Genomic DNA, 27919 nt, shown 5'->3' with positions numbered 1-27919 from the left:
CACACTGAAAACATATAGAGATCAAAAACCAAGAAAGTAAAGTTGTTTTTGAGTATGCAAAATATCTTGGAACCAAAAAAGGCCATGCTTCATAGTTCCTCTTCCTCTTATTAATTGTATGCTTGCTAAAGTAGGGTTTAGGGATGCACTAATTTCTTGTTGCTCTTTGATAAATAAATTGTTCCTCAAGTTGCTTGCCCTTGTTCATTAATAGTTCCTCTTGCTCGTATGCTTGTTAGAATAAGGATCTTGGAAATATTTCAAATATTTTTCACATCTGCTTTATCAAATTCACGTATACTATCTACGAAAAAAAGCAATGAATTCAGGTCTATTCCTTCTTAAAGGTAAGTAGCTTGGCTGCTCAAGGAAAGGAATAATAATTTATCAAGGTTACGTTAATATTTTCTTTCGCCCCAAGTTGGTGAATGGATGAGTTGCTTTTTGTATTTGATTTTGACCATTGTTAACTTCAAATTAGTTTCAAATGAAAATTTTTGCTTTAAAATAAAATTGATTAAATATACCCTTAAGATATTTTTAGTTTTTAATAGGCAAAAATTAACAGTACCGTTATATCCTTAATGCCAACCCATGCTTTTAGGATCCAAGCTCTCCTCAATGTGGGAGGTGTTAATGGTAGGTATATGGTAAGGTTAATAGCAGGTATACAGTCGATGATGGCAAGTAGTGTAAAAGTTGATGGCAGGTATAGGGTTGAGGATGACAATTGGTGTACATACCACTGATCTAAAATAATCTAGAGCAACCCATACACTGTTATTCCACATGAAATCCTGACTTTTTTCCGAGTAATCCATCACGTGTGAGTTCTGTTATTATACTACATGGTGATCAGAGTGTAATGCCATCTCCTATCATCCATAGTACAGATGAGCTGCTAGTCTTTTCACATGTAAGACCAAGCTGACAACCTTGACATGATCTTTGTCCTCGACCTGTTTTTAGCAGGCCCTGCTCCTCTCCCTGACCCTGACAGTTTATGCAAAGGCCAGAAAAAAAGAAAATCTGTTGAGAAACAAAATTTTGCCAACCACTCTTAACAAAACTGAAACCAATAAGTCCATGACTCCATAATTCATCAGAATACAAAGAGCTGATGAATAATCAGCAGAGAGACACACCAGGATCCATTTACATTTACATTTGCAGCAGCCATGATTCTTTCATTCGTTTTTTTGCTAGTGATGATGATGATGGCCGCTCTGCAAATTCATGTTCATACCGAACCCAAAAGGAAACAATGGATCGTAATCCCTATCACCCACATTCATAGGCAGCTGATCCACGCGTTTAAACCACGTTCTGGGCAGTTGGCCTTGAAAATCATAATCTCCGAATATAACATCCGTAACGCCCTGCCCTTCACTTCCAGGCAACCACGCAGCTACGAGCGCGTCCATTCTGTTCAAGTAGGGTTCCACCACCAACGGCCTCCCCGATATCAAAATAACCAGGCACGGAAAACCGTCGTTACATACATTGTTTATCACGTCGATTCCCCCCAGAGGGATGGTCAGGTTGGTGTTATCTCCCCCTGTTTCCACATACGAAGGTTCCCCGATTGCTGCAATGGCGTAAGAGAATCCCTTCCCTTTAGTGAAATTTGCATCTGGGTTCTGCTCGTATACTATTTCGGTTGACGGACTGACGGCTTGTTTTATGGCATCCAGAATGGTGGTTCCTGTTGAGCGCAGAAGAAAACAATGGAGATTTCAGATTTCAAGCAATTAGGAATGCAGGTAACAAATTCTAGAGCAGATTACATAGAATTTGTGAATTCAAATTATCTTTTATTGAGAAAAAAATTAGAAAAAAAAATAGTTGCAGGGAGAGCAGAAGCAAGTTACATTCTACAATCAGGGGGCTCGGGTGCTCCGTGCACTCTAAGTGTAAATATATATGAAGTATAGACGATATATTGGGTGCATTGGATATTGATCTCATGTGACCCATGTAAGACCAGTGGGTAGGATGGGGTGATCCATGGACGGTCCTATCTAAATGATTTATTGGGTTCATTAAATATAGGTACAAGCGAAAACCCAGAAGTCCTTGCGAGCGTAGGTGTGATCCTTCAACATGTGATCCATTGTAAAGATATATTTTACCTAAATGATACATTGAGTGCGTTAGCTATTGATCTCATGCACAGATCCAGGTAATTCCAGTGGGTGGCTGTCATCCAGCAAACATATGTATCCGGAGAATATATTGGGTGCACAAACTCATCGAGCCCTAGTTGGGGTGGAGTTGATCCTTCGGCACATATATTTACATAACATATTGAACATAGATCTAACAGAAACCGATCTAGTTCAGTGTGTATATATATTGGCTGTAATGTATATCCAACAGAGACCCATTTAGTCCTGTTGTGTGGGATTGATCCTATTATAAACAATGTATTGGGTATATTGAATATGAAATTAGCAAAGAACTATCAAGTCTTTTGTGGTAACTAGGCCGAGCCAGGATTGTGCAAGGATGTAGATCCAACAGAGACCCATCTAGTCCTGTTGTGTGGGATTGATCCTATTATAAACAATGCATTGGGTATATTGAATATCAAATTAGCAAAGAGTTGTCAAGTCTTTTGTGGTAGCAATGCCGAGCCAGGATTGTGCAAGGCTCGGTCGAACCTAGACAACTATTGGGATAATTTAATTCCTCCAAAGATGGGTTCCATCCTCAGCCCCTCCCCATGAGGTTTGAACTTGAGACCTGGTGGGAACTAAACCCCGCACAAACCAACTGGTCTACAGCTCATGGGTATCCAACAACATTCATTAGAAGGAGAATATTTCTTATTAATGTAGAACAAAATTCCAACATAGGAGAGTATTTATTATTAATGTACAACAAAATGATAAATCCCAACATAAGCTATGCCACTGTGGTCAGATCATATTGGGTGCATTGAATATAAATCACAACACAAACCTTTTTACACACATTGGAAAGAGAAGCAACAGGAGACTATTAATGTGAAACAAAATTCCAGCATGGAGATATGCCACTGCAATAAGATAGTATCAGATACATTCAATCTAGATTACAACACAGATCTATTTATTCATTCCCTGTGAGAGTTGGTGTGACACATTGGATGTATTGACAGATCCTATCCCAATACATATCCCATCTGATGTGTACCTAAAGTTGTGAAGCTCCAGGGTACATATCCCAGGTTCCAAGTTCACGCAAATGGCTAGTTGAGGCCTGATAGGTCCAACATTGGTGCTCAAACCAACCTCGACATGGGATATACCACCGCAGTAAGTATTGGGTGCGTTGAATTTATAGATAACAGGACAGACACATCTATCTAGTCCCTATGGGGGTGGAGGCAATCTATCAACATATATATATCTGATCGACACATTAGGTGCATTGAGTATAAGTTCCATCCCAACACGGACCCGTCTAGATGGACATCTGATGTGCACCTGAAATTGTGAAGTTCCAGGATACATATCTCAACTTCACAATGTCACATGTTGGTGCAAAATTGCAAATAGCTAGCTAATAACCAAAACATTGGAGCTCACAAGAGATGCACACCATTCCTTGGTTTAGATAGGTTTGTGCGAGCAAATACCTATTAGTGAAAACTAGCCCTTTTAAATTTGTTGTGTTTACCTACAGTTGTTGCACCACTGTTGCCTCTCCGGCTTATAGTCCATCCTCCACACTGGTACCCCAGATTGTCCGCATGACTGCCTACTACAAGTATCTTCGGAGCATTCTTGTCAAGAGGCAATACTGGCTTTTCAGGCATTTTCCCATTCTTCAAGAGAACGAGAGACTTGCGTACAGCTTCTCTGGCTAGCTCTCTATGTGCCTGAATCGTAAAGAAGAACAATGGAATTCACGAATCGCGTGGATGATAAGAGAATCAAAACTTCTGAGACCTTTTACAGGAAGAAAGTGATGCGATTATAACGTTGGAGAGTGGAAGAATACAGAAGATGGAAGGGAGAAAAATGTTATGCTTACAAGATTGCCAACCATGCCCAATAAGGAGCGGTCTGTCATGGGCTGCTCAAACAAACCAGTGACAAATTTTACTCTTAGAATTCTCCTAACTGCATCGTCTATTCTGCTCATGGAGATCGCACTCGAGTTCACTAGAGCTGTGAGCTCATCAATGTATGTTTGGAAGTTGAAAGGGACCATCACCTGCAATGTTTAAAGCAATATATTTCATTAGCAATACTAAATAGGATAAACCAGCATAACCTAATGAGTTGAAACAAAATAAATTTGCCAAAACATAGTACAAAGGGGAAAAAATCAAGACCTATTAAAGAAGAGAATATAAAACAGAATTATGTACCATGTCAATGCCTGCATTGATTGAAGCAGAAATACTGTAGCTGTAGTTTGCCCCTGGTGGTGAGGTAATACTGTCTATTCCTTCCCAATCTGAAATGATGAATCCCTGTACGAAATAATCAAGAGAATGGTGAAATATGAGGAAGAATCCATCCAAATGGCATAAAAATACAATCTTGTATATGCCCAATTTAGGTATTTGTGTACCATCCTTACCAAGACCCCTCACTCTCACTCAAGTGACTTGTCAACACTAGAAGCATCCCATGGGCTGATGGCATTATAATATCTATGTATTACAATTATCCACATCCTCATCCCCCTAAAACTAGTGGATACAAAAAACCCTACGGTAGTGTGAGTACCACTTACTCTCATCCACCTTAATATCCATCTTTCCCTTCTCCCTAATTAGGCACTAGAATGTCCTATACCACACCCAGTGCACATCACCATGTGCAAGAACAATGCCAATAGATGCTCCACAGCTTGCTTAAGTGTAGCCTGACATGGCAGACTCAGAGTGATTGTCATGTCTTATTCAGAAATAATAAATTTCCACCTATAATTGAGGATCATGTTTGGCCTCAGTAGAGACAACAGGCAAAAGGCGAGGTCCTTTTGTTCACATTTGTGCAATCCCTTAATAATAGTCAGATACATGACTTAACTTAAGTTAATGTTGTAATAAAAATCTCTCTTTTTACCCACGAATCTGACAAGTGTTTTTATGCGTTTAATGACAATTGAACGTATTGGCTAGGGCCTAGGCTATAAAGATTGTCTAGCAATTTTGTACTGACATTACGCAATTTTCATTTCTGAGTCCTGATGCTTGCATTCTATTGGCTGTATTATTGGTTTGTTTTCCTTTATGAAATGCCCATATTATTTCATTTCACTTGCCTTTGCCGTTAGATTCACTTTGAGCCAGATTTTTTGAGAAACAGCATCTTCATAGTTTAGTTCTACATTTTGAAATTTGAATCATACTAATGTGGTCCATCTTCAAGAAACAAAACGTATCAACCTAAACTATGAGCATCCGGGTTATGCAGAAAATCTTGCTCAGAATGCCAACCTCGTCCCAACAAAAGAGAAAAAGTATTTGTTCCTAAAAAATATTTAGGAATACATCTGAAACCACAGTAAGAATTTCAAAGCAATAAAGTTCTGACAAACATTAAAACAAAAATTGTGGTCCAAAAAGCAATTGGGAAATATGTTAAAACGCATTTCAAGAACAAGGTTAATCACATTTTTATCGGAGAAACGTGATTTCCAACAAGGACCAAACAAAGCAAAACCTTACGAGAGTTTTTGAAGTGAAAATAGCACAGGAGTTTTCCAAGTGTTTATGTGGGTGACAATTGTCCAGAGCATGGAACAAAATCATCATGAGAGAAAACAGCCTTTACATGTAATTTCTTGCAACAACCAGCTGCAACCTGCAGTACTCTAAGCCTCACATAAAACAATCAGAAGCAGATAAAACGTAAAAATAGCATTTGCCATAAGTTTCTGCATTTACCTTGAATCCCATTGTGTTTTTCAAGATGTGAGTTAGAAGGTAATGGCATGCATGCATTTTCGCTCCGTTCCAGCTCGAGTAAGATGCCATGATAGTGTTGAAATCGTAATTTCAACGCAGACGCCAGAAACCGTCGAGCAAACCCGCCGGAGAGTTCTCGGGCCAGTTTCCGGGGAAGGGAATCTCCGTACTCTTCAACCCGAGAAAATTTGGAGCCGCCACGTGTTTCTGACCTGACGTAACGCAACGTCACGTTCTCGGGAGGTAAACTTCAGCAGTTGTATGGTTTCCGATATCAACCTCCGCCGTCCGATCTCCTTGCGTGTTGTCAGCCGTCGATCCTTGAAGGTGCACGGGCCTGCGTCAATTCAATGCATTGCGTGGTGTGTGAGTTTTGGTTGACCGCCGAGAATGGAGGAGTTAATGTTTTTAATGCTTTACGTAATTTTTTGGTGGCCCTCTTAAATGGTTATGGGCACATACGATATATTTTTTATATATGTTTTTTTATATATGCTATGTAAGAGAGTGTGAGGTAAGGAGTTTTTTTTTATGGTGTATTGTGGGTGTGGGAATATACAGCAATGTGCCTGCGTGCAAAGAAAAAAATGTGTGGTGTTTTTTTTGTTGAGGAGTAGTGTGAAAATATTTGCACAGCAGTGCTATCTGCAAATGAAAAGTGTGGAGCGCATATCTTCTTGAGTAATTTTTTTTATGCAGTTGAATATATTGTAAAATCCAAGCAGGAGGCAAAGCCAAGGAAATGCACAGCAGTGCATGAAGAAAAGAAATGGTGGGAGCACATCTGAAAATGTATTTTTTTTATTATTACCCGGAAGTGAAGAAAAGTAAAACACTGCAAGCAGGGGAGGCATATAATTTCCTTGGGTAAGCATGTGTAAATTTTGTTTTTACAGCAGCATGTAAAAGAAGGTTTCTACACCAGTAAATGTAAAAAGGGGTTTTACTGCAGTAAACCCAGCACAGTAATTTCTCAGGTGAAAACAGAGTTTTGATGGGTGAATGAAAGTTTTTGGAAAATCCCTCTCAGCAAAGAGGATGAATGTGTATCAGGCATGTATTTGTATCAGGCATGTATTTAAATCAATAGAAGTTTTTTTTGTGACTGTGTAATGGCCTGTTATGAGAATATTTGTTTTTAAAAGCTTCCCTGTGCATAAAGACCCTGGAACAGAGGAAACAGAGCATTACCTCTGTGGTGTTAATGTTTGTCTGGTTTTGGTATTTTCCCATTGAAAAATACCCAACAGTGGTATCGGAGCTAGTCCAGGCTCTTTGAAGACTCAAAGAAGCTGAAGGAATGAGTTGTTGCAGCTGTAAAGTTTCTCCAGCAGTGTGAAGCCACAGCCAAAAGGGTTAAGGTATTTCTCCAGCAGTGTGAAGTTTCAGCCAAAGGGATTCAGGTATTTCTCAAGTTTCTGAGTTATTATTAAAGACAGCCAGTTGTTTTAAAAAAAACACAGTCAAGTATTTGAAGCCTAGATAAGAATGGCAAGGTCAAAGAAGAAAGCCTCCAGGCCTGTTAAAAATGTGTCTCCCCCCTCTACTAAACTAGAAGGCAATCCATTAGAATACATTTTATTTGAAACCCCAAAGTTTGATGGAAACTTTGATGTATGGGAAATAATGATGAGGGCTTTCCTAATGTCTGAGGGGATTGAAGTCTGGGAGTCAGTGATTAATGACAGCAAGATGGATAAAGAATCCATGGAGTATGATGCACAAGCAGCAAAACTAATCTTTGATGGACTCCCTGATTCTGTGAAGAGGAATCTAGGAAAATATACATCAGCAAAGGATATATGGGACAGACTGCATGATCTTCATGCAAAGGGAGCACTGACCATGACAATGAGTCAAGAAGAACCCATCATAGAAGCTGAGAATGAAAAGCTTGACCTCATCAAGCTTCAAGTAAAAGAAAGAGATAAAGAGCTTGCTAAGCTTAAGAAGGAACTTGAAGAATGCAAGAGGAAACATCATGAAGAAGTCATATCCATGACAAATCAACTGAATGAAGCAAAGAAGCAGGCAGATGTCTTGACAAGTCAACTTGAACAAAGGCACATGAGAGTGAGTAAGCTTGTAGAAGAGATTGGACAGTACAAGGTAGAGGTCTCCTCCCTTAAGTCCGAACTACAAGAAGCCAGGAAGCAGGCACAAGGAGCTGAAAAGAAAATGAAGAGCAGTCAAGCAAAAGATGAAGAAATCTCCAAAATGAAGACAGATATTATCTCCTTCAAAGTAGTAGCAGCTGAAGCTACTCGTAGCAAAGAAGAAACTGAGGAACAGCTTGCAAAGAAGAACAATGTATGTGAAAAGTTGGAAGAAGAGATTGTCCTCCTCAGGAAGAAGGTTGAAGGGCTGAACAAAATAATGAAGAGCTCTCAAGCATTGGATGACATGCTTAGCTATCACAGATCCCCATTTGATAAATCAGGACTTGGGTATGTAGGTGAACCCTCAAACAAGAATGAGGATGCTTTAAGCAAAGGAGATGTGAAGAAGCCAGAAAGAAGGTATGATGCTCCTAGTTCCAGCAAAGGCAAGGAGAAAAATGAAGGCAACAATAGAAGAAATCCTACTCCAAGCAGAAAATCAGCTCCAAGAAGAAATGTAGCTGATGTCAAGAAGGCAAGAGGCAATGGTGATCATCAAAGGATCTCAAGGCAGCAAGGCTTCAGAAGTACATCAAGGAAACCTCCATCTCCCAAGTACCAAAGTTCATTTTATGGTTATTGTTATGCTTGCTCAAACTTTGGTCATATGGAAAGAGACTGTAGAGCATTTCATGGAGATAGATGTTGTGGTCTTCGACAACCTCCAAGAAACAATTTTAGAAGAAATCATGAAATGTTATTCATGAATAATGTTGAATGCTTCAAGTGCCATAACATTGGGCATATGGCACGAAATTGTAACTTAACATGGGATCTTACACAAGCTAGACCCATGCAAAAGAAGAAAGTTACACAAGTATGGAGAAGAAAAGAAATAAAGTGTGACAGCACCTTAAGCAACGCAGCTGATCTGAGTTTGTTTTGAGAAAACTTGCTAAAAGAAGACAAGCATACATTAAAGGGGAGCTTGTAATTTTTGTTTGTTGAACTGTATTAACAGTCATTTGTTGATGGAGGATGTATTGCAGCGCAGCAGTTGCAAATGAAATCTTTGTTAATCCCTCTGAAAGGTAATATGCAGCAGTGATGAAATCAGCAATGTTTTTGCTTTGTTTTTATGCAATATGCACAGAAATGCATAAAGAAGAAAAGATGGCAGCGCTGAAATGTAAAGAGCAGCAGCGAGATAAGAGAAAAATGCAAAGCATGGAAACCCTCACAGCAGTGGGAAGACAGAACATAAAACAGCAGTTTGGAAATTTTTTTGGAGCACATGGATTAGAATGAACAACAGTTTTAAATTTTTTTTGTGGTGCACATGCATTGAAATGCATAGCAATAGAATGTAGTTTTTCTTTTATGTAATGTGAGAGAATATACTCACAGCAGAATGAGTGTAATGCACAGCAGATGGAAATGTTTTGTATTGGGAATTAAAATGCAAAGCAATGAGAAGAAAATGAGAAGAAGCAAAACGCAGCAGAGCATAAATGCCCAGTGGCTGAGAATGCAATGAAATTTTTCACACAGCAGTGAAAAATGTAATATTTTTTTTATGCAATGCAGCATGCACAAAAATGGCTAAAGAAAAACAAGGACAGCTGATTTTTAATGCACACTGGATGTATAAGAATGTGTGTGGCAGCAGAAAGCCAAAGGAATTGCACAGTAGTGCATTGTGTAAAAAAATGAAGACTAAGATTGTGTGAAGCAAGGTTGCATGAAAAATGCAGCAGCAAGAAGTTATGGACAGCAGCATGATGGCAAGAAGGAGAAGCACACAGAAATGCGAATGTGAAAAATGCAGCAGCAAGAAGTTTCGAACAGCAGCACATGCAAAAGAAATTTTCCTTACAGCAGTAAAGGTAAATGTAATGAATTTGTTGTTCATTGAATTGAAATGCAATAGATGCAACAGCAGTGAGTGTAAGAAATGTTTACACACAGCAGTGTAAATTTGTAAATTGGGACAGTGTAATTGTTCCAGAAAAGACAGAGTATTTTGTCTTTGAAAAGTGCACAAGCAGTGCAAGTGTAGACACAGCAGTGTGGGGTAGACGCAGCAAAGAAGATGGCACAACAGTGCAGCAGAGAATATGCAGCAGCATAAAAGAACATTGTAATGAGTTTGCACACACAGCAGTGCAATGATTGTTTGTTTTTGAAACTGCATGTAAAGCAGTGTCATGGTGAATCCCTCAGTCAAGAGGAAGATGCTTTTCAGCATAGTGTGGTAAATCCCTCTATCAAGAGGATGATGCTTTTTCAGCATAGTCACAGGTGAATGCCTCTGTCAAGAGGAAGGTGCTCTTCAGCACATTGTTATGGTGAATCCCTCTGTCATGAGGAAGGTGCTCTTAAGCACAGTTTCAGGTTAATCCCTCTATTAAGAGGAAGACAACTTTGATTGTTTGTGGAACTGCATCAAAAGCAATTGGTGAATCCCTCCATGTGAGGAAGAGTCTGGGTATGACCGAATGCCCAGCTGTTGAAATTAAAGGGGAGTGTTGAAATCGTAATTTCAACGCAGACGCCAGAAACCGTCAAGCAAACCCGCCGGAGAGTTCTCGGGCCAGTTTCCGGCGAAGGGAATCTCCGTACTCTTCAACCCGAGAAAATTTGGAGCCGCCACGTGTTTCTGACCTGACGTAACGCAACGTCACGTTCTCGGGAGGTAAACTTCAGCAGTTGTATGGTTTCCGATATCAACCTCCGCCGTCCGATCTCCTTGCGTGTTGTCAGCCGTCGATCCTTGAAGGTGCACGGGCCTGCGTCAATTCAATGCATTGCGTGGCGTGTGAGTTTTGGTTGACCGCCGAGAATGGAGGAGTTAATGTTTTTAATGCTTTACGTAATTTTTTGGTGGCCCTCTTAAATGGTTATGGGCACATACGATATATTTTTTATATATGTTTTTTTATATATGCTATGTAAGAGAGTGTGAGGTAAGGAGTTTTTTTTTATGGTGTATTGTGGGTGTGGGAATATATAGTAATGTGCCTGCGTGCAAAAATGTGTGATGTTTTTTTTGTTGAGGTGTAGTGTGAAAATATTTGCACAGCAGTGCTATCCGCAAATGAAAAGTGTGGAGCGCATATCTTCTTGTGTAATTTTTTTTATGCAGTTGAATATATTGTAAAATCCAAGCAGGAGGCAAAGCCAAGGAAATGCACAGCAATGCATGAAGAAAAGAAATGGTGGGAGCACATCTGAAAATGTATTTTTTTTATTATTACCCGGAAGTGAAGAAAAGTAAAACACTGCAAGCAGGGGAGGCATATAATTTCCTTGGGTAAGCATGTGTAAATTTTGTTTTTACAGCAGCATGTAAAAGAAGGTTTCTACACCAGTAAATGTAAAAAGGGGTTTTACTGCAGTAAACCCAGCACAGTAATTTCTCAGGTGAAAACAGAGTTTTGATGGGTGAATGAAAGTTTTTGGAAAATCCCTCTCAGCAAAGAGGATGAATGTGTATCAGGCATGTATTTGTATCAGGCATGTATTTAAATCAATAGAAGTGTTTTTTTTGTGACTGTGTAATGGGCTGTTATGAGCATATTTGTTTTTAAAAGCTTCCCTGTGCATAAAGACCCTGAGGCAGAGAAACAGAGCATTACCTCTGTGGTGTTAATGTTTGTCTGGTTTTGGTATTTTCCCATTGAAAAATACCCAACAGTGGTATCGGAGCTAGTCCAGGCTCTTTGAAGACTCAAAGAAGCTGAAGGAATGAGTTGTTGCAGCTGTAAAGTTTCTCCAGCAGTGTGAAGCCACAGCCAAAAGGGTTAAGGTATTTCTCCAGCAGTGTGAAGTTTCAGCCAAAGGGATTCAGGTATTTCTCAAGTTTCTGAGTTATTATTAAAGACAGCCAGTTGTTTTAAAAAAAACACAGTCAAGTATTTGAAGCCTAGATAAGAATGGCAAGGTCAAAGAAGAAAGCCTCCAGGCCTGTTAAAAATGTGTCTCCCCCCTCTACTAAACTAGAAGGCAATCCATTAGAATACATTTTATTTGAAACCCCAAAGTTTGATGGAAACTTTGATGTATGGGAAATAATGATGAGGGCTTTCCTAATGTCTGAGGGGATTGAAGTCTGGGAGTCAGTGATTAATGACAGCAAGATGGATAAAGAATCCATGGAGTATGATGCACAAGCAGCAAAACTAATCTTTGATGGACTCCCTGATTCTGTGAAGAGGAATCTAGGAAAATATACATCAGCAAAGGATATATGGGACAGACTGCATGATCTTCATGCAAAGGGAGCACTGACCATGACAATGAGTCAAGAAGAACCCATCATAGAAGCTGAGAATGAAAAGCTTGACCTCATCAAGCTTCAAGTAAAAGAAAGAGATAAAGAGCTTGCTAAGCTTAAGAAGGAACTTGAAGAATGCAAGAGGAAACATCATGAAGAAGTCATATCCATGACAAATCAACTGAATGAAGCAAAGAAGCAGGCAGATGTCTTGACAAGTCAACTTGAACAAAGGCACATGAGAGTGAGTAAGCTTGTAGAAGAGATTGGACAGTACAAGGTAGAGGTCTCCTCCCTTAAGTCCGAACTACAAGAAGCCAGGAAGCAGGCACAAGGAGCTGAAAAGAAAATGAAGAGCAGTCAAGCAAAAGATGAAGAAATCTCCAAAATGAAGACAGATATTATCTCCTTCAAAGTAGTAGCAGCTGAAGCTACTCGTAGCAAAGAAGAAACTGAGGAACAGCTTGCAAAGAAGAACAATGTATGTGAAAAGTTGGAAGAAGAGATTGTCCTCCTCAGGAAGAAGGTTGAAGGGCTGAACAAAATAATGAAGAGCTCTCAAGCATTGGATGACATGCTTAGCTATCACAGATCCCCATTTGATAAATCAGGACTTGGGTATGTAGGTGAACCCTCAAACAAGAATGAGGATGCTTTAAGCAAAGGAGATGTGAAGAAGCCAGAAAGAAGGTATGATGCTCCTAGTTCCAGCAAAGGCAAGGAGAAAAATGAAGGCAACAATAGAAGAAATCCTACTCCAAGCAGAAAATCAGCTCCAAGAAGAAATGTAGCTGATGTCAAGAAGGCAAGAGGCAATGGTGATCATCAAAGGATCTCAAGGCAGCAAGGCTTCAGAAGTACATCAAGGAAACCTCCATCTCCCAAGTACCAAAGTTCATTTTATGGTTATTGTTATGCTTGCTCAAACTTTGGTCATATGGAAAGAGACTGTAGAGCATTTCATGGAGATAGATGTTGTGGTCTTCGACAACCTCCAAGAAACAATTTTAGAAGAAATCATGAAATGTTATTCATGAATAATGTTGAATGCTTCAAGTGCCATAACATTGGGCATATGGCACGAAATTGTAACTTAACATGGGATCTTACACAAGCTAGACCCATGCAAAAGAAGAAAGTTACACAAGTATGGAGAAGAAAAGAAATAAAGTGTGACAGCACCTTAAGCAACGCAGCTGATCTGAGTTTGTTTTGAGAAAACTTGCTAAAAGAAGACAAGCATACATTAAAGGGGAGCTTGTAATTTTTGTTTGTTGAACTGTATTAACAGTCATTTGTTGATGGAGGATGTATTGCAGCGCAGCAGTTGCAAATGAAATCTTTGTTAATCCCTCTGAAAGGTAATATGCAGCAGTGATGAAATCAGCAATGTTTTTGCTTTGTTTTTATGCAATATGCACAGAAATGCATAAAGAAGAAAAGATGGCAGCGCTGAAATGTAAAGAGCAGCAGCGAGATAAGAGAAAAATGCAAAGCATGGAAACCCTCACAGCAGTGGGAAGACAGAACATAAAACAGCAGTTTGGAAATTTTTTTGGAGCACATGGATTAGAATGAACAACAGTTTTAAATTTTTTTTGTGGTGCACATGCATTGAAATGCATAGCAATAGAATGTAGTTTTTCTTTTATGTAATGTGAGAGAATATACTCACAGCAGAATGAGTGTAATGCACAGCAGATGGAAATGTTTTGTATTGGGAATTAAAATGCAAAGCAATGAGAAGAAAATGAGAAGAAGCAAAACGCAGCAGAGCATAAATGCCCAGTGGCTGAGAATGCAATGAAATTTTTCACACAGCAGTGAAAAATGTAATATTTTTTTTATGCAATGCAGCATGCACAAAAATGGCTAAAGAAAAACAAGGACAGCTGATTTTTAATGCACACTGGATGTATAAGAATGTGTGTGGCAGCAGAAAGCCAAAGGAATTGCACAGTAGTGCATTGTGTAAAAAAATGAAGACTAAGATTGTGTGAAGCAAGGTTGCATGAAAAATGCAGCAGCAAGAAGTTATGGACAGCAGCATGATGGCAAGAAGGAGAAGCACACAGAAATGCAAATGTGAAAAATGCAGCAGCAAGAAGTTTTGAACAGCAGCACATGCAAAAGAAATTTTCCTTACAGCAGTAAAGGTAAATGTAATGAATTTGTTGTTCATTGAATTGAAATGCAATATATGCAACAGCAGTGAGTGTAAGAAATGTTTACACACAGCAGTGTAAATTTGTAAATTGGGACAGTGTAATTGTTCCAGAAAAGACAGAGTATTTTGTCTTTGAAAAGTGCACAAGCAGTGCAAGTGTAGACACAGCAGTGTGGGGTAGACGCAGCAAAGAAGATGGCACAACAGTGCAGCAGAGAATATGCAGCAGCATAAAAGAACATTGTAATGAGTTTGCACACACAGCAGTGCAATGATTGTTTGTTTTTGAAACTGCATGTAAAGCAGTGTCATGGTGAATCCCTCAGTCAAGAGGAAGATGCTTTTCAGCATAGTGTGGTAAATCCCTCTATCAAGAGGATGATGCTTTTTCAGCATAGTCACAGGTGAATCCCTCTGTCAAGAGGAAGGTGCTCTTCAGCACATTGTTATGGTGAATCCCTCTGTCATGAGGAAGGTGCTCTTAAGCACAGTTTCAGGTTAATCCCTCTATTAAGAGGAAGACAACTTTGATTGTTTGTGGAACTGCATCAAAAGCAATTGGTGAATCCCTCCATGTGAGGAAGAGTCTGGGTATGACCGAATGCCCAGCTGTTGAAATTAAAGGGGAGTGTTGAAATCGTAATTTCAACGCAGACGCCAGAAACCGTCAAGCAAACCCGCCGGAGAGTTCTCGGGCCAGTTTCCGGGGAAGGGAATCTCCGTACTCTTCAACCCGAGAAAATTTGGAGCCGCCACGTGTTTCTGACCTGACGTAACGCAACGTCACGTTCTCGGGAGGTAAACTTCAGCAGTTGTATGGTTTCCGATATCAACCTCCGCCGTCCGATCTCCTTGCGTGTTGTCAGCCGTTGATCCTTGAAGGTGCACGGGCCTGCGTCAATTCAATGCACTGCGTGGCGTGTGAGTTTTGGTTGACCGCCGAGAATGGAGGAGTTAATGTTTTTAATGCTTTACGTAATTGTTTGGTGGCCCTCTTAAATGGTTATGGGCACATACGATATATTTTTTATATATGTTTTTTTATATATGCTATGTAAGAGAGTGTGTGGTAAGGAGTTTTTTTTTATGGTGTATTGTGGGTGTGGGAATATACAGCAATGTGCCTGCGTGCAAAGAAAAAAATGTGTGATGTTTTTTTTGTTGAGGAGTAGTGTGAAAATATTTGCACAGCAGTGCTATCCGCAAATGAAAAGTGTGGAGCGCATATCTTCTTGTGTAATTTTTTTTATGCAGTTGAATATATTGTAAAATCCAAGCAGGAGGCAAAGCCAAGGAAATGCACAGCAATGCATGAAGAAAAGAAATGGTGGGAGCACATCTGAAAATGTAATTTTTTATTACCCGGAAGTGAAGAAAAGTAAAACACCGCAAGCAGGGGAGGCATATAATTTTCTTGGGTAAGCATGTGTAAATTTTGTTTTTACACAGCATGTAAAAGAAGGTTTCTACACCAGTAAATGTAAAAAGGGGTTTTACTGCAGTAAACCCAGCACAGTAATTTCTCAGGTGAAAACAGAGTTTTGATGGGTGAATGAAAGTTTTTGGAAAATCCCTCTCAGCAAAGAGGATGAATGTGTATCAGGCATGTATTTGTATCAGGCATGTATTTAAATCAATAGAAGTGTTTTTTTTGTGACTGTGTAATGGGCTGTTATGAGCATATTTGTTTTTAAAAGCTTCCCTGTGCATAAAGACCCTGAGGCAGAGAAACAGAGCATTACCTCTGTGGTGTTAATGTTTGTCTGGTTTTGGTATTTTCCCATTGAAAAATACCCAACAGATAGTCGATACTCCCTTTGCCAAGGCATCCACATATGGCGCATGTGAACATGATAGAGTTCGCTGTAGCTTGCAACTGTATTGTCCTCGTTGATCCCTCTGATGGTTCCACCATCTCCAACAAAATGCTTTGCACAGGCCACAACAGTCGTTCTGCAATCAAAATATAAATTAAGAACACATTCAAAAGGGCAGTTTAAAGGTCTAAGCATTGAATACTATGAAAAAGACATGACAAATCACAGGATAAAGATACTGCCTCACACACCCTCCAGCAACATATGGATACCCATTAGGATGTCCCTCAGGAGGAGAGCCCTGCAGACCCAAGATAATACCTGTCATCCTTAGGACCACTTCTGTGTCTTCACTGTAACTCTCATAGCACCTTCCCCATCTTGGGTCACGGCATACCTGAAAATTTAGAATATTTAAATTTACTTTTTGGGGAGATCCTTAACCGCCATTTCTCACTGTGCTATTTCTACCTGCTTTATGTAATACTCTCTAGTTTAAATAGTGGTGTTTTAAAGTTCTAAAACATTCTTAACATTACAACGTATAGTATCATAGAATCATGAATTATAGCAAGCAACAAGGACATCTACGAAACCTAAATAGATTAGGTAAAGGAAAATATTGAAAATTTTCAATCTAGCATATTGAACATTTGTACAAATATCCTCAGGTATCTCTGATAATGGAATGAGTCCTAAAACAACCAAAAACAAATACATGTATCAAGGTCCTCAGGCCTAATAAGCAGCCTTAAATGACACGTCGCTTACAATTTATACAAAAAACCAATGCCCACACCAGCTATTTGGCATTATTCAGACCAAGTGGAACATTCAAGTTCCAGATGGAGTGCTTACTACTAAACAAGGAGAAAACGCATATGGTATATCAGTAGCCCTGACCTCAAGAGCAGTCGCAGCTCCTATTCTCTTAACCAAATCAGGATCTCTGCATATAGAAATCAAGAAAAAGTCTGTGAATTAGTCTACAAAGATCATGATATTTATTCTGTATTAAAGCATAAAATGCCTGCAGACACTACAACCTGTGTAACCACTGAGACCTATAATACTTGCCTGGTTGCCCCAAGGCCTATATTGTGCGGGAAAATCGTTGCACCGTAAACATTGTTGTGACCGTGAACAGCATCTGTTCCAAAAATCATAGGAATGCTGAGGCGAGTGCTCATAGCTGCATCCTGGAAGCTATCAACCATATCAGCCCACACACTAGCAGATGCCTGTGGTGCAGGTGCACTCCCTCCACCATTCAAAATGCTTCCTGCATTAATTAGCGAATAAACTCAAACCCCACAGAATTAAATCCCCCGACCAATGTATAAATATTAATCCCATATGAAAATCTACTGTCTCCTATCTTTGTCTACAGTTTCTATACAGCCCATTGAACATTAGCAATACTTCCATGAAAGCCAACCTGAAAGAAGTGGCTCATAGATTCCTGCAAAATGTAAAGCACATTCAAACAAATAGGGATCCATGGCTGTACCTATTCCAAACTTCTCAATTACTTCAGGGCTGGCCACAGCACGCTCAATCTGAGTCATCTGCCCAATTTTCTCAGCCACAGTCATCCGAGAAAGCAAATCCTCAACTCTCGCTTCAACGGGTTGGCCAGGATCCTTGTAAATAATTTTAGAATTCCTTTCCTCGTCGTCATCTCTTTTGCAGGATTTTGCCTGTGCACGGATTGCAGCCATGAGCACCAACAAAGCAAAGCAATGAGAAGCCGAATACATCCATGCTTATCCATACCCACTTGGAAGCCAAAAAGTGCTTTAACTGTAGATCCCTTTGCTTCCAAAAAGCTTACATTCAACGCTTGGAATCAAATAATAAATCATTTAAAGTCTGGTATTAAAATGGAGAAAAAATCATGTCAGGATAATACTCCTGAATATATTTATAGTTAGTGGGTCTTCTTGGATTTTCAAATGGTCAAATTCCTTTCAAACAGATTTTTGAAATGTAAGCTTGAAGTTGATATCACTTTGAGCAGGCTAGATTAGGTAGCTTAATATTATATTTGTGTGGGGTGTACCAGGATGAACCTTCACCCAGGCTAGATTAGGTAGCTTAATATTATATTTGTGTGGGGTGTACCAGGATGAACCTTCACCCCTTTAGAGCGTAGGTGATGGGAAAACGAGAATGAGAATGTTTAATATATGACTTTGTTTTCAACAAGGATAAGTATTTATATTCAAAAATATTGAATTAAGAGCAGAGAATGAAAGAAAGAACGAACAGCAAGAACAGAAACAGAGAGAAGACCAAGAAAGATAAACTGAAATGTATATCTGTTTTATTCGATGATCAATATCCTCTACATGACATTTGATATATTCATGTATTTACCGTTACATAACTAAAACCTATTCGTTACAAAGAAAACTGTACATAACTAAAAAACTAAACTACGTTTGAAGTTCGTTGTCAAACTAACAAACTCCACCTTGACAACAACTTTCCCATTCATCATCTTTCCTGCAAGCCAAGAGAAGCTAAACACCACCGCAACTTCTCTACTGTAACTGGCTTTGTGAATATGTCTGCACAATTTTCTCGTGTGTGTACCTTTTTAAGAGCTACTTTTCCACCATCGATCACATGTCTCAGAAAATGATATCTCACATCAATGTGCTTGGTTCTACTGTGATAGGCAGGGTTTGTGGCAAAGTGAATAGCACTTTGACTGTCACAAAACACACTCACTTTCTCCCGCGTCCTTCCGATTTCATCGAGCAAACCCTTTAACCAGATTGCTTCTTTACTTGCATCTGAAGCAGCTATATATTCAACTTCGGTAGTGGACAATGCAACCGTGTCTTGAAGCTTTGACATCCAACTAATTGCTCCACCTGCAAGAGTAAAGACGTAACCTGTAGTAGATCTTCTTTTGCCCAAATCACCTGCATAGTCAGCATCTACATATCCGCAGACTGATCCTTCACTACCACTAAAGACGATGCAATGATCTCTTATGCCTCTTAGATATCGAAGCACCCATTTCACTGCTTGCCAATGTTCTTTACCTGGATTTGCCATGAACCTGCTGACAACTCCAACTGCATGTGAAATGTCAGGCCTTGTAGATACCATCGCATACATTAAGTTGCCTACTGCATTTGCATATGGTACATGAGACATATATTGCTTTTCTTCATCAACTCTAGGACTCAAAACCGAAGAAAGATTAAAATGGGAAGCTAGGGGAACATTAACAGGTTTCACATTATTCATAGAGAACTTCTCAAGTACCTTCTTCACATACTTCTGCTGTGATAACCAAAGCTTACCATTTTTCCTGTCTCTGTGTATCTCCATGCCCAAGATATGTTTTGCTGCTCCAAGATTCTTCATATCAAACGCCCTAGAGAGTTGAGCCTTTAACCTGTTGATCTCTTCCATGATTTTGCTTGCAATAATCATATCGTCAACATACAAAGCTAAGATAATGAATATGCCATTGAAACTTTTGAAGTACACACAATGATCATACTCACTTCTTATAAAGTTCTGGCTCACCATGAAGGAATCAAACTTCTTGTACCATTGTCTGGGAGACTGCCTCAGACCATACAATGATTTCCTGAGCTTGCAAACTAATCTTCTGCTGCGACCTCGTACAAAACCTTCTGGTTGTTCCATATATATCTCTTCGTTCAAATCACCATGTAGAAAAGCTGTTTTAACATCTAACTGTTCTAACTCAAGATTAAGCAACGCAGTTAGTGCCAACACAGTACGTATAGAAACAAGTTTTACAACTGGAGAAAAAATCTCATGAAAGTCTATACCTTCGACCTGAGAATACCCTTTTGCTACCAGTCTCGCCTTATATCTTTCGATACTACCATCAACTTTCCGTTTCAGCTTGAAGACCCATTTACACCCAACAACACTTCTCCCTTCAGGAAGCTCTACAAGATCCCAGGTATTGTTCTTGGCTAAGGAGTCCATTTCTTCTTCCATAGCCTTTTTCCATTTCTCGCTATCTGTATCATCTATCGCTTCCTGATAACAAGACGGCTCCCCATCTTCAGTAACCAAAGCAAAAGATGAAGCAGCAGAATCTTCATACCTTTTGGGAGTTTTCCTTTCCCTTGTAGACCTTCTCAGAGCGACTGGTTGCTGAACTGGTTCAGAAACTTGCTCTGGTTCAGAAGCTTCAACGGCTTCCTTTGTGTCTTCAACACCTTTGTCTCCAGAAGTCTCTCCTTCCTTTCGACTGCCACCGAAAGATCTGGCCTCCAACTGAACTCGTTGACTCAGCGATACCTGTTCCTGTTCAATTCTTTCAACATTTGATTTTAACAAAGATGATTCATCAAATGTTACATCTCTACTAATAACTATCTTCCGCAATGTAGGATCCCACAACCTATATCCTTTCACTGCATAGTCATACCCAACAAAGACATAACATTTCGACTTTGGATCTAACTTTGAACGCTGATTTTTCGGAATCAGAGAATAAGCATCACAGCCAAATATCCTCAAATGAGAATAGTCACAAGACTGACCTGTCCAGACTTCTTCAGGAATTTTACAATCAATTGCTACTGAGGGTGATCTGTTAACTAAATAGCAAGCAGTAGATACTGCTTCCGCCCACAACTCCTTTTGCAAGTTAGCATTGCTGATCATGCTTCTGGCTCTTTCCATAAGAGTCCGATTCATACGCTCAGCAACACCATTTTGCTGAGGAGTATAAACAGCAGTTTTGTGTCTAACAATGCCCTCATCCTTACAGTATTGTTCAAATTCAACAGAAGTGAACTCACCACCATTGTCAGTTCTTAGACATTTAATAGATTTGCCTGTTCTTTTCTCTACCATTACTTTAAATTGTTTAAACACATTGAATACATCAGCTTTCCTTTTTAGCAGATAGACCCAAACTTTACGAGAATAATCATCAATGAACGTTAAAAAATACAATGCACCTCCATATGACATAACAGGGGAAGGCCCCCACAGATCAGAATGAATGTAGTCTAAAACATCTTTACTATTATGATTGCCAACTTTACATCTCTGTTTACACTGTTTCCCATACACACAATGTTTACAGTAAATTCAAGGATTTCAGACCGGGAAGAGATTTACGTTTCATCAGTATGTGAAGACCTTTCTCGCTCATATGACCCAAACGCTGATGCCACAGACGAGTACCTGCTTCTTCCTTTTCTGACGCAACCGCTGCTTCACCGACCTGAGTACTTCCTTTTAACCTGTAAAGATTCCCAACCTTCTCTGCCTTCATAACCACAAGGGCACCTTTGAAGACTTTCAAAACGCCATCCTGACCTGTAAACTTATAACCATCTGAATCCAACACTCCCAAAGAGATTAAATTTTTCTTCAAATCAGGCACATGTCTAGCACTAGCTAATGTCCTAACTGTGTTATCATACATCTTAATCCTGATATCTCCCATCCCAACAGTCTGACATGACATATTGTTACCCATAAACACAAAACTACCGTTTACACTTTCATACGAAGTAAACCAGTTTCTATGTGGGCACATATGATGCAAAGCACCAGAGTCTAACAGCCAGCTATCAAAACTATGAGAGACATTACATTCAGGTGAAGTTTCATCTATCATACACAAATCTTCAGCAGATAAAACTTCGTCTACAATACCTGAATCAGCCTGATTCGCTTCGTTCTTCAGGTTTTCGGATTCCTTCCGTTTCCAACAGTCCTTCCTCAAGTGTCCAACTTTACCACAGCTCCAACATTTTGCCTTACACTTTTTGCCCTTCGATTTCGACCTGGAAGTCCCCCTTGGTTTGTCTCCTCTTTCCTTTGAGCGTCCTCTAGCGACCATGGCTTCTGATGCACTTGTATCAGTGCTGGATTTCCTTCGTACCTCTTCAGACAGAAGAGCTCCCACGACTAATTCAAACTTCAAAGAATCAGCAAAGCTGAAGCTGATCGAGGTTACAAAGTGATCCCATGATTCAGGCAAAGAACACAGCAAGGTTATGGCTTTATCTTCTTCCTGTATTTTTACTTCCATATCTGTTAATTGACAAATTAGTGTATTAAAAACATTCAAATGTTCTGCAACGCTTGAACCTTCTTTCATTCGAAGACTGTATAATTGTCGTTTCAGATAAATTCTGTTGGTTAACGATTTTGTCATATAAAGGTTTTCAAGTTTTTCCCACAAACCTGACGCCGTAGTTTCTTCAACGATGTTGAAGAGAACTTCATCCGCTTGACATAGGCTCTTAATTGAAGTTCTCTTCAACATCGTTGAAGAAACTACGGCGTCAGGTTTGTGGGAAAAACTTGAAAACCTTTATATGACAAAATCGTTAACCAACAGAATTTATCTGAAACGACAATTATACAGTCTTCGAATGAAAGAAGGTTCAAGCGTTGCAGAACATTTGAATGTTTTTAATACACTAATTTGTCAATTAACAGATATGGAAGTAAAAATACAGGAAGAAGATAAAGCCATAACCTTGCTGTGTTATCTGCCTGAATCATGGGATCACTTTGTAACCTCGATCAGCTTCAGCTCTGCTGATTCTTTGAAGTTTGAATCAGTCGTGGGAGCTCTTCTGTCTGAAGAGGTACGAAGGAAATCCAGCACTGATACAAGTGCATCAGAAGCCATGGTCGCTAGAGGACGCTCAAAGGAAAGAGGAGACAAACTGTCAAGTTTTGTAGATGTTCTATGCTAAGAGCAATTTCACTTTTCTCACAGCAATCATACAAGTAGATAAGCAAAATGAAGATAGAACATATAAGCAGATCTTACAGAAGACAAATCAGAAACAAGAAAAATGTATGTGTTCGTTTCGGCGGTCAACAGGATGCTTCAACCAGCAAAGTCTCCTTTGGTCAGCCAGCCCAGCATGTGTCACAACAACCCTCCAACCAGTAGATGAGTCAACCCAAGTCAGTTCTACAAAAGTCAACGCTGTCCTGAAAAGTCAACGCAGGGGCAACAAGCTAAAAGTCAACGCAGCAGCAAAACGGTCAACCCTTTGACCTCGATTTTTGTGCCAGGTAGTACGGCCTTCAAAAATCGAACCTCCCACAAGTTTTCAGCTTGTTTGGACCAAGCGTTGACCAAAGTCAACGCTGGTCAAACTTCTGCGAAACCCTAGCAGCAGAAAAATCCTCTTCGTCCTTCCCACATGTGGCTGAAATTCGTCCTCCAGGTATCTCGTACTTTTTAGGATGAGAGAGGAAGATGTGAGTTGAGTTGTGATCAAATTCCCTCCAACTTTTCCTGTATATATATCCATCAATGAGAGTGTGTGACACATCTGTTGGGCATGTGAGCCTACATTACAAAACTGGCTGACCTTGCACATATAATTTATTAAGAATAATAAATTCAAAATATAAGTTCTGCTCATCGGATTAAGACTATTTTTATATGGATTTTACACCTCTCAGAAAGAGGAATCCAACAAAAATATTAGCCTCTTAATCTGAGCATTAGAACATGGAGTTTGGACCTAGTTGTCCAAATTTAACACTCCCTCTCAACTAGGGAGAACTCCATCTATTAGTGCAATTAACATCGTGAGTCATCCCGCCGAAACTTGCTTTGCTGGCTTCTTTATTTCAGAACAGAAGTGGGTCAGTCACAAAGACATCATTCCCCGACTGACATAATCAGTCCAGAGGTCCCAGACCTCACAAATCTTGATCCCAGATCAAGTGGTTGGACCATGCCATCCTAGATAGAGAGTACGACAATCTCTGATGCGTCCATCAGTCTTTGCTAATAGTCTCTAGCTTTTCCACACCTCATTGGCCAAATGAGAGGTACTTCCCATGAGCCCTGAACTCAATGGGTAGGATGCATACGGGGCACAGATTAAATGAGTGGCGAACCAGCTCAATAATCACAAGGGTGGGGCAGAAGCATTATGAGTGCTTATAGCTCCGAGAAGCTATCCCCAAAGCCCCCCCAGAGCTCCCAGAGCTCATCGTCCAACAGGACCCACATCATAGGGTCTTTCCACGACACCAAGACTCTCACGGAAGGTTAGGAACTTGACCTTCCCCAGGGGCTTAGTGAGAATATCCACGACCTGCTCATCAGTTCCTATATGATTGAGCCTTACGGCGCCTCGTTGTACCATATCCCGGATAAAGTGGTACCTGATATCAATATGCTTGGATCGGTCGTGGAACACAGGATTCTCAGTCATACGAATCCCACTCTGAGTATCACAGAGTATTACAGTGGTATCTAGCACATGTTGGAACAGCTCACTAAAGAGTTTCCTCAACCAAACTGCTTCACAACAGGCCATACTAGCAGCAATGTATTCGGCCTCTGCGGTGCTCAAAGCCACCGACTTCTGCTTCCTACTCATCCATGAGATCGAAGCAGAACCAAGATTGAAACAGCATCCAGATGTGCTCTTACGATCCACCACACTGCCAGCCCAATCAGCATCAGTATATTCCCGGAGTATCACACTCCCGGCAGTGTATCTCAGCCCATGGTTTATCGTGCCCCGAAGATATCTCAAAAGATTCTTGGCACCAACCCAGTGAAAAAGATGAGGCTCAACCATCTGTTGACTCAAAGTATTCACTGCAAAACATATGTCCGGACGGGTGTTCACTAAGAACATCAAAGCTCCTATGAGTTGACGATACTCAGTAGGATTGGCCAAGATAGGCCCTGCAACGCTGCCACTCAACTTCTTAAAGTTGAGTTCCATTGGTGTTGACACGGACTTACAGTACACCATCCCAAATCTTTCCAGAAGCTTCACAATATACTTTCCTTGAGAAAGGAAAATCTCTCCAGGTCTCTGCCAGACCTCCAGGCCTAGGAAATAGTGCATCAGTCCTAGGTCTTTCATCTCGAACTCAGCAGCAAGCTCCCTCTTACATTGATGAATGAGAGGGTCATCACCTGTCAGGAAGAGGTCGTCCACATACAGCACTAGAATGAGAGGCTTTCCTTCCACAACCTTAAAGTAAAGGTTTGGATCAGCATTGCTTCGAGTGAAGCCCATCTTCATCAAGTAACTATCCATCCTCTCATACCAAGCTCTGGGTGCTTGCTTTAACCCATAGAGGGATTTCTTCAACATGCAGACATAAGTGTCTCGATCTTGAACTTCAAATCCCAGAGGTTGTTCTACATACACCTCTTCCTTTATTGCACCATGCAGAAAAGCGGTCTTGACATCCATCTGATGAAGACTCCATCCTTGCGTAGCAGTAAGGGCTATGATGGATCGGATGGTGGTATATCGAGCCACAGGTGCAAATATATCGTCATAGTCAATTCCTTCCTTTTGAGAGAAGCCACGGGCAACAAATCTTGCCTTAAACTTTTCAGCACTCCCATCAGATCCATGTTTAATCTTGTAGAGCCATTTAGCGGTGACAACAGATTTGTCCTTCGGTCTCGGGACCACATCCCAGACATCATTCTTCATAATAGCCTCATATTCTTCATGCATAGCATCCTTCCAGACTTGATGCTTGATGGCTTCCTCAAAAGATCCAGGTTCAGATTGTATAATAGTACTCATGGCAGCTAGATACCCTTGGTATCTACACGGCTTCTTGCTTTCTCGGAATGTTCCCCTTGGGGCAGCATGACCCTCAGCATCTTCGAGGGTGTCCCTGAGCCATGATGGCCTCTTTCCTAGAGAAGGGGAAGGATCAATAGGGTCCATTGGCCCTTCAACATCAGGCATAGTCTCATCCTGGGGTTCTTCCAGATTTCCACGTCTTTCTTCATGGTTTTCTTCAGATCTAGGAAGATCTACTACTTTCAACATATGTAAACATAATCCTTCACAATCGATTATAATAACCATACCATGTTATTCATAATCCAACATATAAATAAACTGCATCAATAAAAATAACACATGAAGTTCACGGGAGGGGCAACTCCCCAAGAGTTCGCCCAACCTTTTATTTATGAACTGCTTCAATTTTTACAAACAGTGCGCCGGGCTGAACCACGGCCGCACATCAATTATCAGAATTTACAACATATAATCGAAGTACACTGCCAGACAAATCCGCAGTCAACTTCAGTTCCTGATCTGGAACCAGACAACCTGCTACACATACAAACTCCGCACCCTGCTCGCTTGTATGTTTTACTGCTGCCCGAATCCGTCAACAGAAATCTGACACGTCTTCCACTTCCGGGTCACTGTCTAAGTGCCCAACACTTGCTTGTTCAGGTACACCTCTGTTCACGCGTTGTCTCAGTAGACCCGCGCAACGCACCAGCGTATATACACATAAACCTGCGGGTATATATAACTGCCCACGCATCAGACCATCAACAACCTGTGCAATAGATCTCTGACCACGTGTCACTACCAAAACCCGACTGCTCACTGCGTATGTAAACTTCAGCGCTGTTCTGTAGTTTTCTGTCCACGTGACAGTCCGTCTGATAACTCTGCGTTGTATTGCAGACCTCCGTCCACGTGACAGTCCTTCAATAATCTGCTATATAATCTTCGCGCCGTTTATTCAAGCGTTCCACGCTTTCATAAACTTGCGCAATGGCACATCGACCGCTGTCCTGTATTCCAGCTGCCACGTAACAGTCTGGAAAACCCTCAGCCGGTTATGTATTATAACTCCTGCGCTACTCTGTAGACTTCTGTTCACGTGACAGTCCTCCTGCGTTCCGCTACAGATCTCTGTCCACGTGACAGACCGCCAACAACTCCACATAACCCAGAAACCGGCAATCTACTGTTGTCCACGTATCAGCCTTTCGACACCCTTGCGCAGTCCAGCCACTCTGACAGGTCCACGCACTGAGGTTATCGAACTACTGTCCCGATTCTGAGCTTATCCACCGAGACCTGCATCCCACAACCCGTGAGATGTTTTACCGACTGTGCATGCTCCCCGCTTCAGATATGAACAGCCGTATAATCTACATTCATATACAGCCTCCTTCGACCGGGACAACTTGCCAAATACATATAGATCTCTGCGCTATTACCTGAGCACCCAAACACTCATAAACCTGCGCAATAATATATTCGGGTTGTTAACCGACCTCTCAATCTCAACCAGCACAACCCCGTGCTTCTTTGAGCGTGTGAGAGATGAGTGTTTCCCCGAATCTCTGCAACCAATCGTTCCTCTCACCGTTAATCCAACTGTGAACCAGGAATTAACATTTGCGCCCTTTCTTCGTATGCGCACAAGCCAGACGTAATAGAACTGCGCAGCTAACCGAGAGACTCCGTTGATTGATTGATTGCTATAGATAGAGTTTGTCTTCACCTCAGCTCCGATACCATGTCAAGTTTTGTAGATGTTCTATGCTAAGAGCAATTTCACTTTTCTCACAGCAATCATACAAGTAGATAAGCAAAATGCAGATAGAACATATAAGCAGATCTTACAGAAGACAAATCAGAAACAAGAAAAATGTATGTGTTCGTTTCGGCGGTCAACAGGATGCTTCAACCAGCAAAGTCTCCTTTGGTCAGCCAGCCCAGCATGTGTCACAACAACCCTCCAACCAGTAGATGAGTCAACCCAAGTCAGTTCTACAAAAGTCAACGCTGTCCTGAAAAGTCAACGCAGGGGCAGCAAGCTAAAAGTCAACGCAGCAGCAAAACGGTC

General features: G+C 40.6%; 1 pseudogene across 1 annotated transcript; it reads right to left on the bottom strand.

Annotated features, from left to right (window-relative positions):
* Positions 1–941: 941 nt before the first annotated feature.
* On the bottom strand, positions 942–18044 carry LOC149148312 (uncharacterized; annotated as a pseudogene). Its single transcript, XR_016263640.1, has 10 exons — positions 17781–18044; positions 17348–17552; positions 17129–17219; positions 16522–16667; positions 16261–16406; positions 5891–5987; positions 4361–4465; positions 4021–4203; positions 3664–3865; positions 942–1705 (listed from the first exon to the last, which is right to left on the bottom strand). The product of XR_016263640.1 is annotated as an uncharacterized LOC149148312 (transcript).
* Between the last annotated feature and the right edge of the window lie 9875 nt (positions 18045–27919).

Source organism: Pinus tabuliformis, chromosome 9 (assembly GCF_031772625.1).
Source record: "Pinus tabuliformis cultivar Carrire ecotype Pingquan chromosome 9, CPIR1, whole genome shotgun sequence".
NCBI lineage: Eukaryota > Viridiplantae > Streptophyta > Pinopsida > Pinales > Pinaceae > Pinus > Pinus tabuliformis.
The sequence above is the reverse complement of the archived record's forward strand: the minus strand, read 5'-3'. Positions and strand labels throughout refer to the sequence as shown.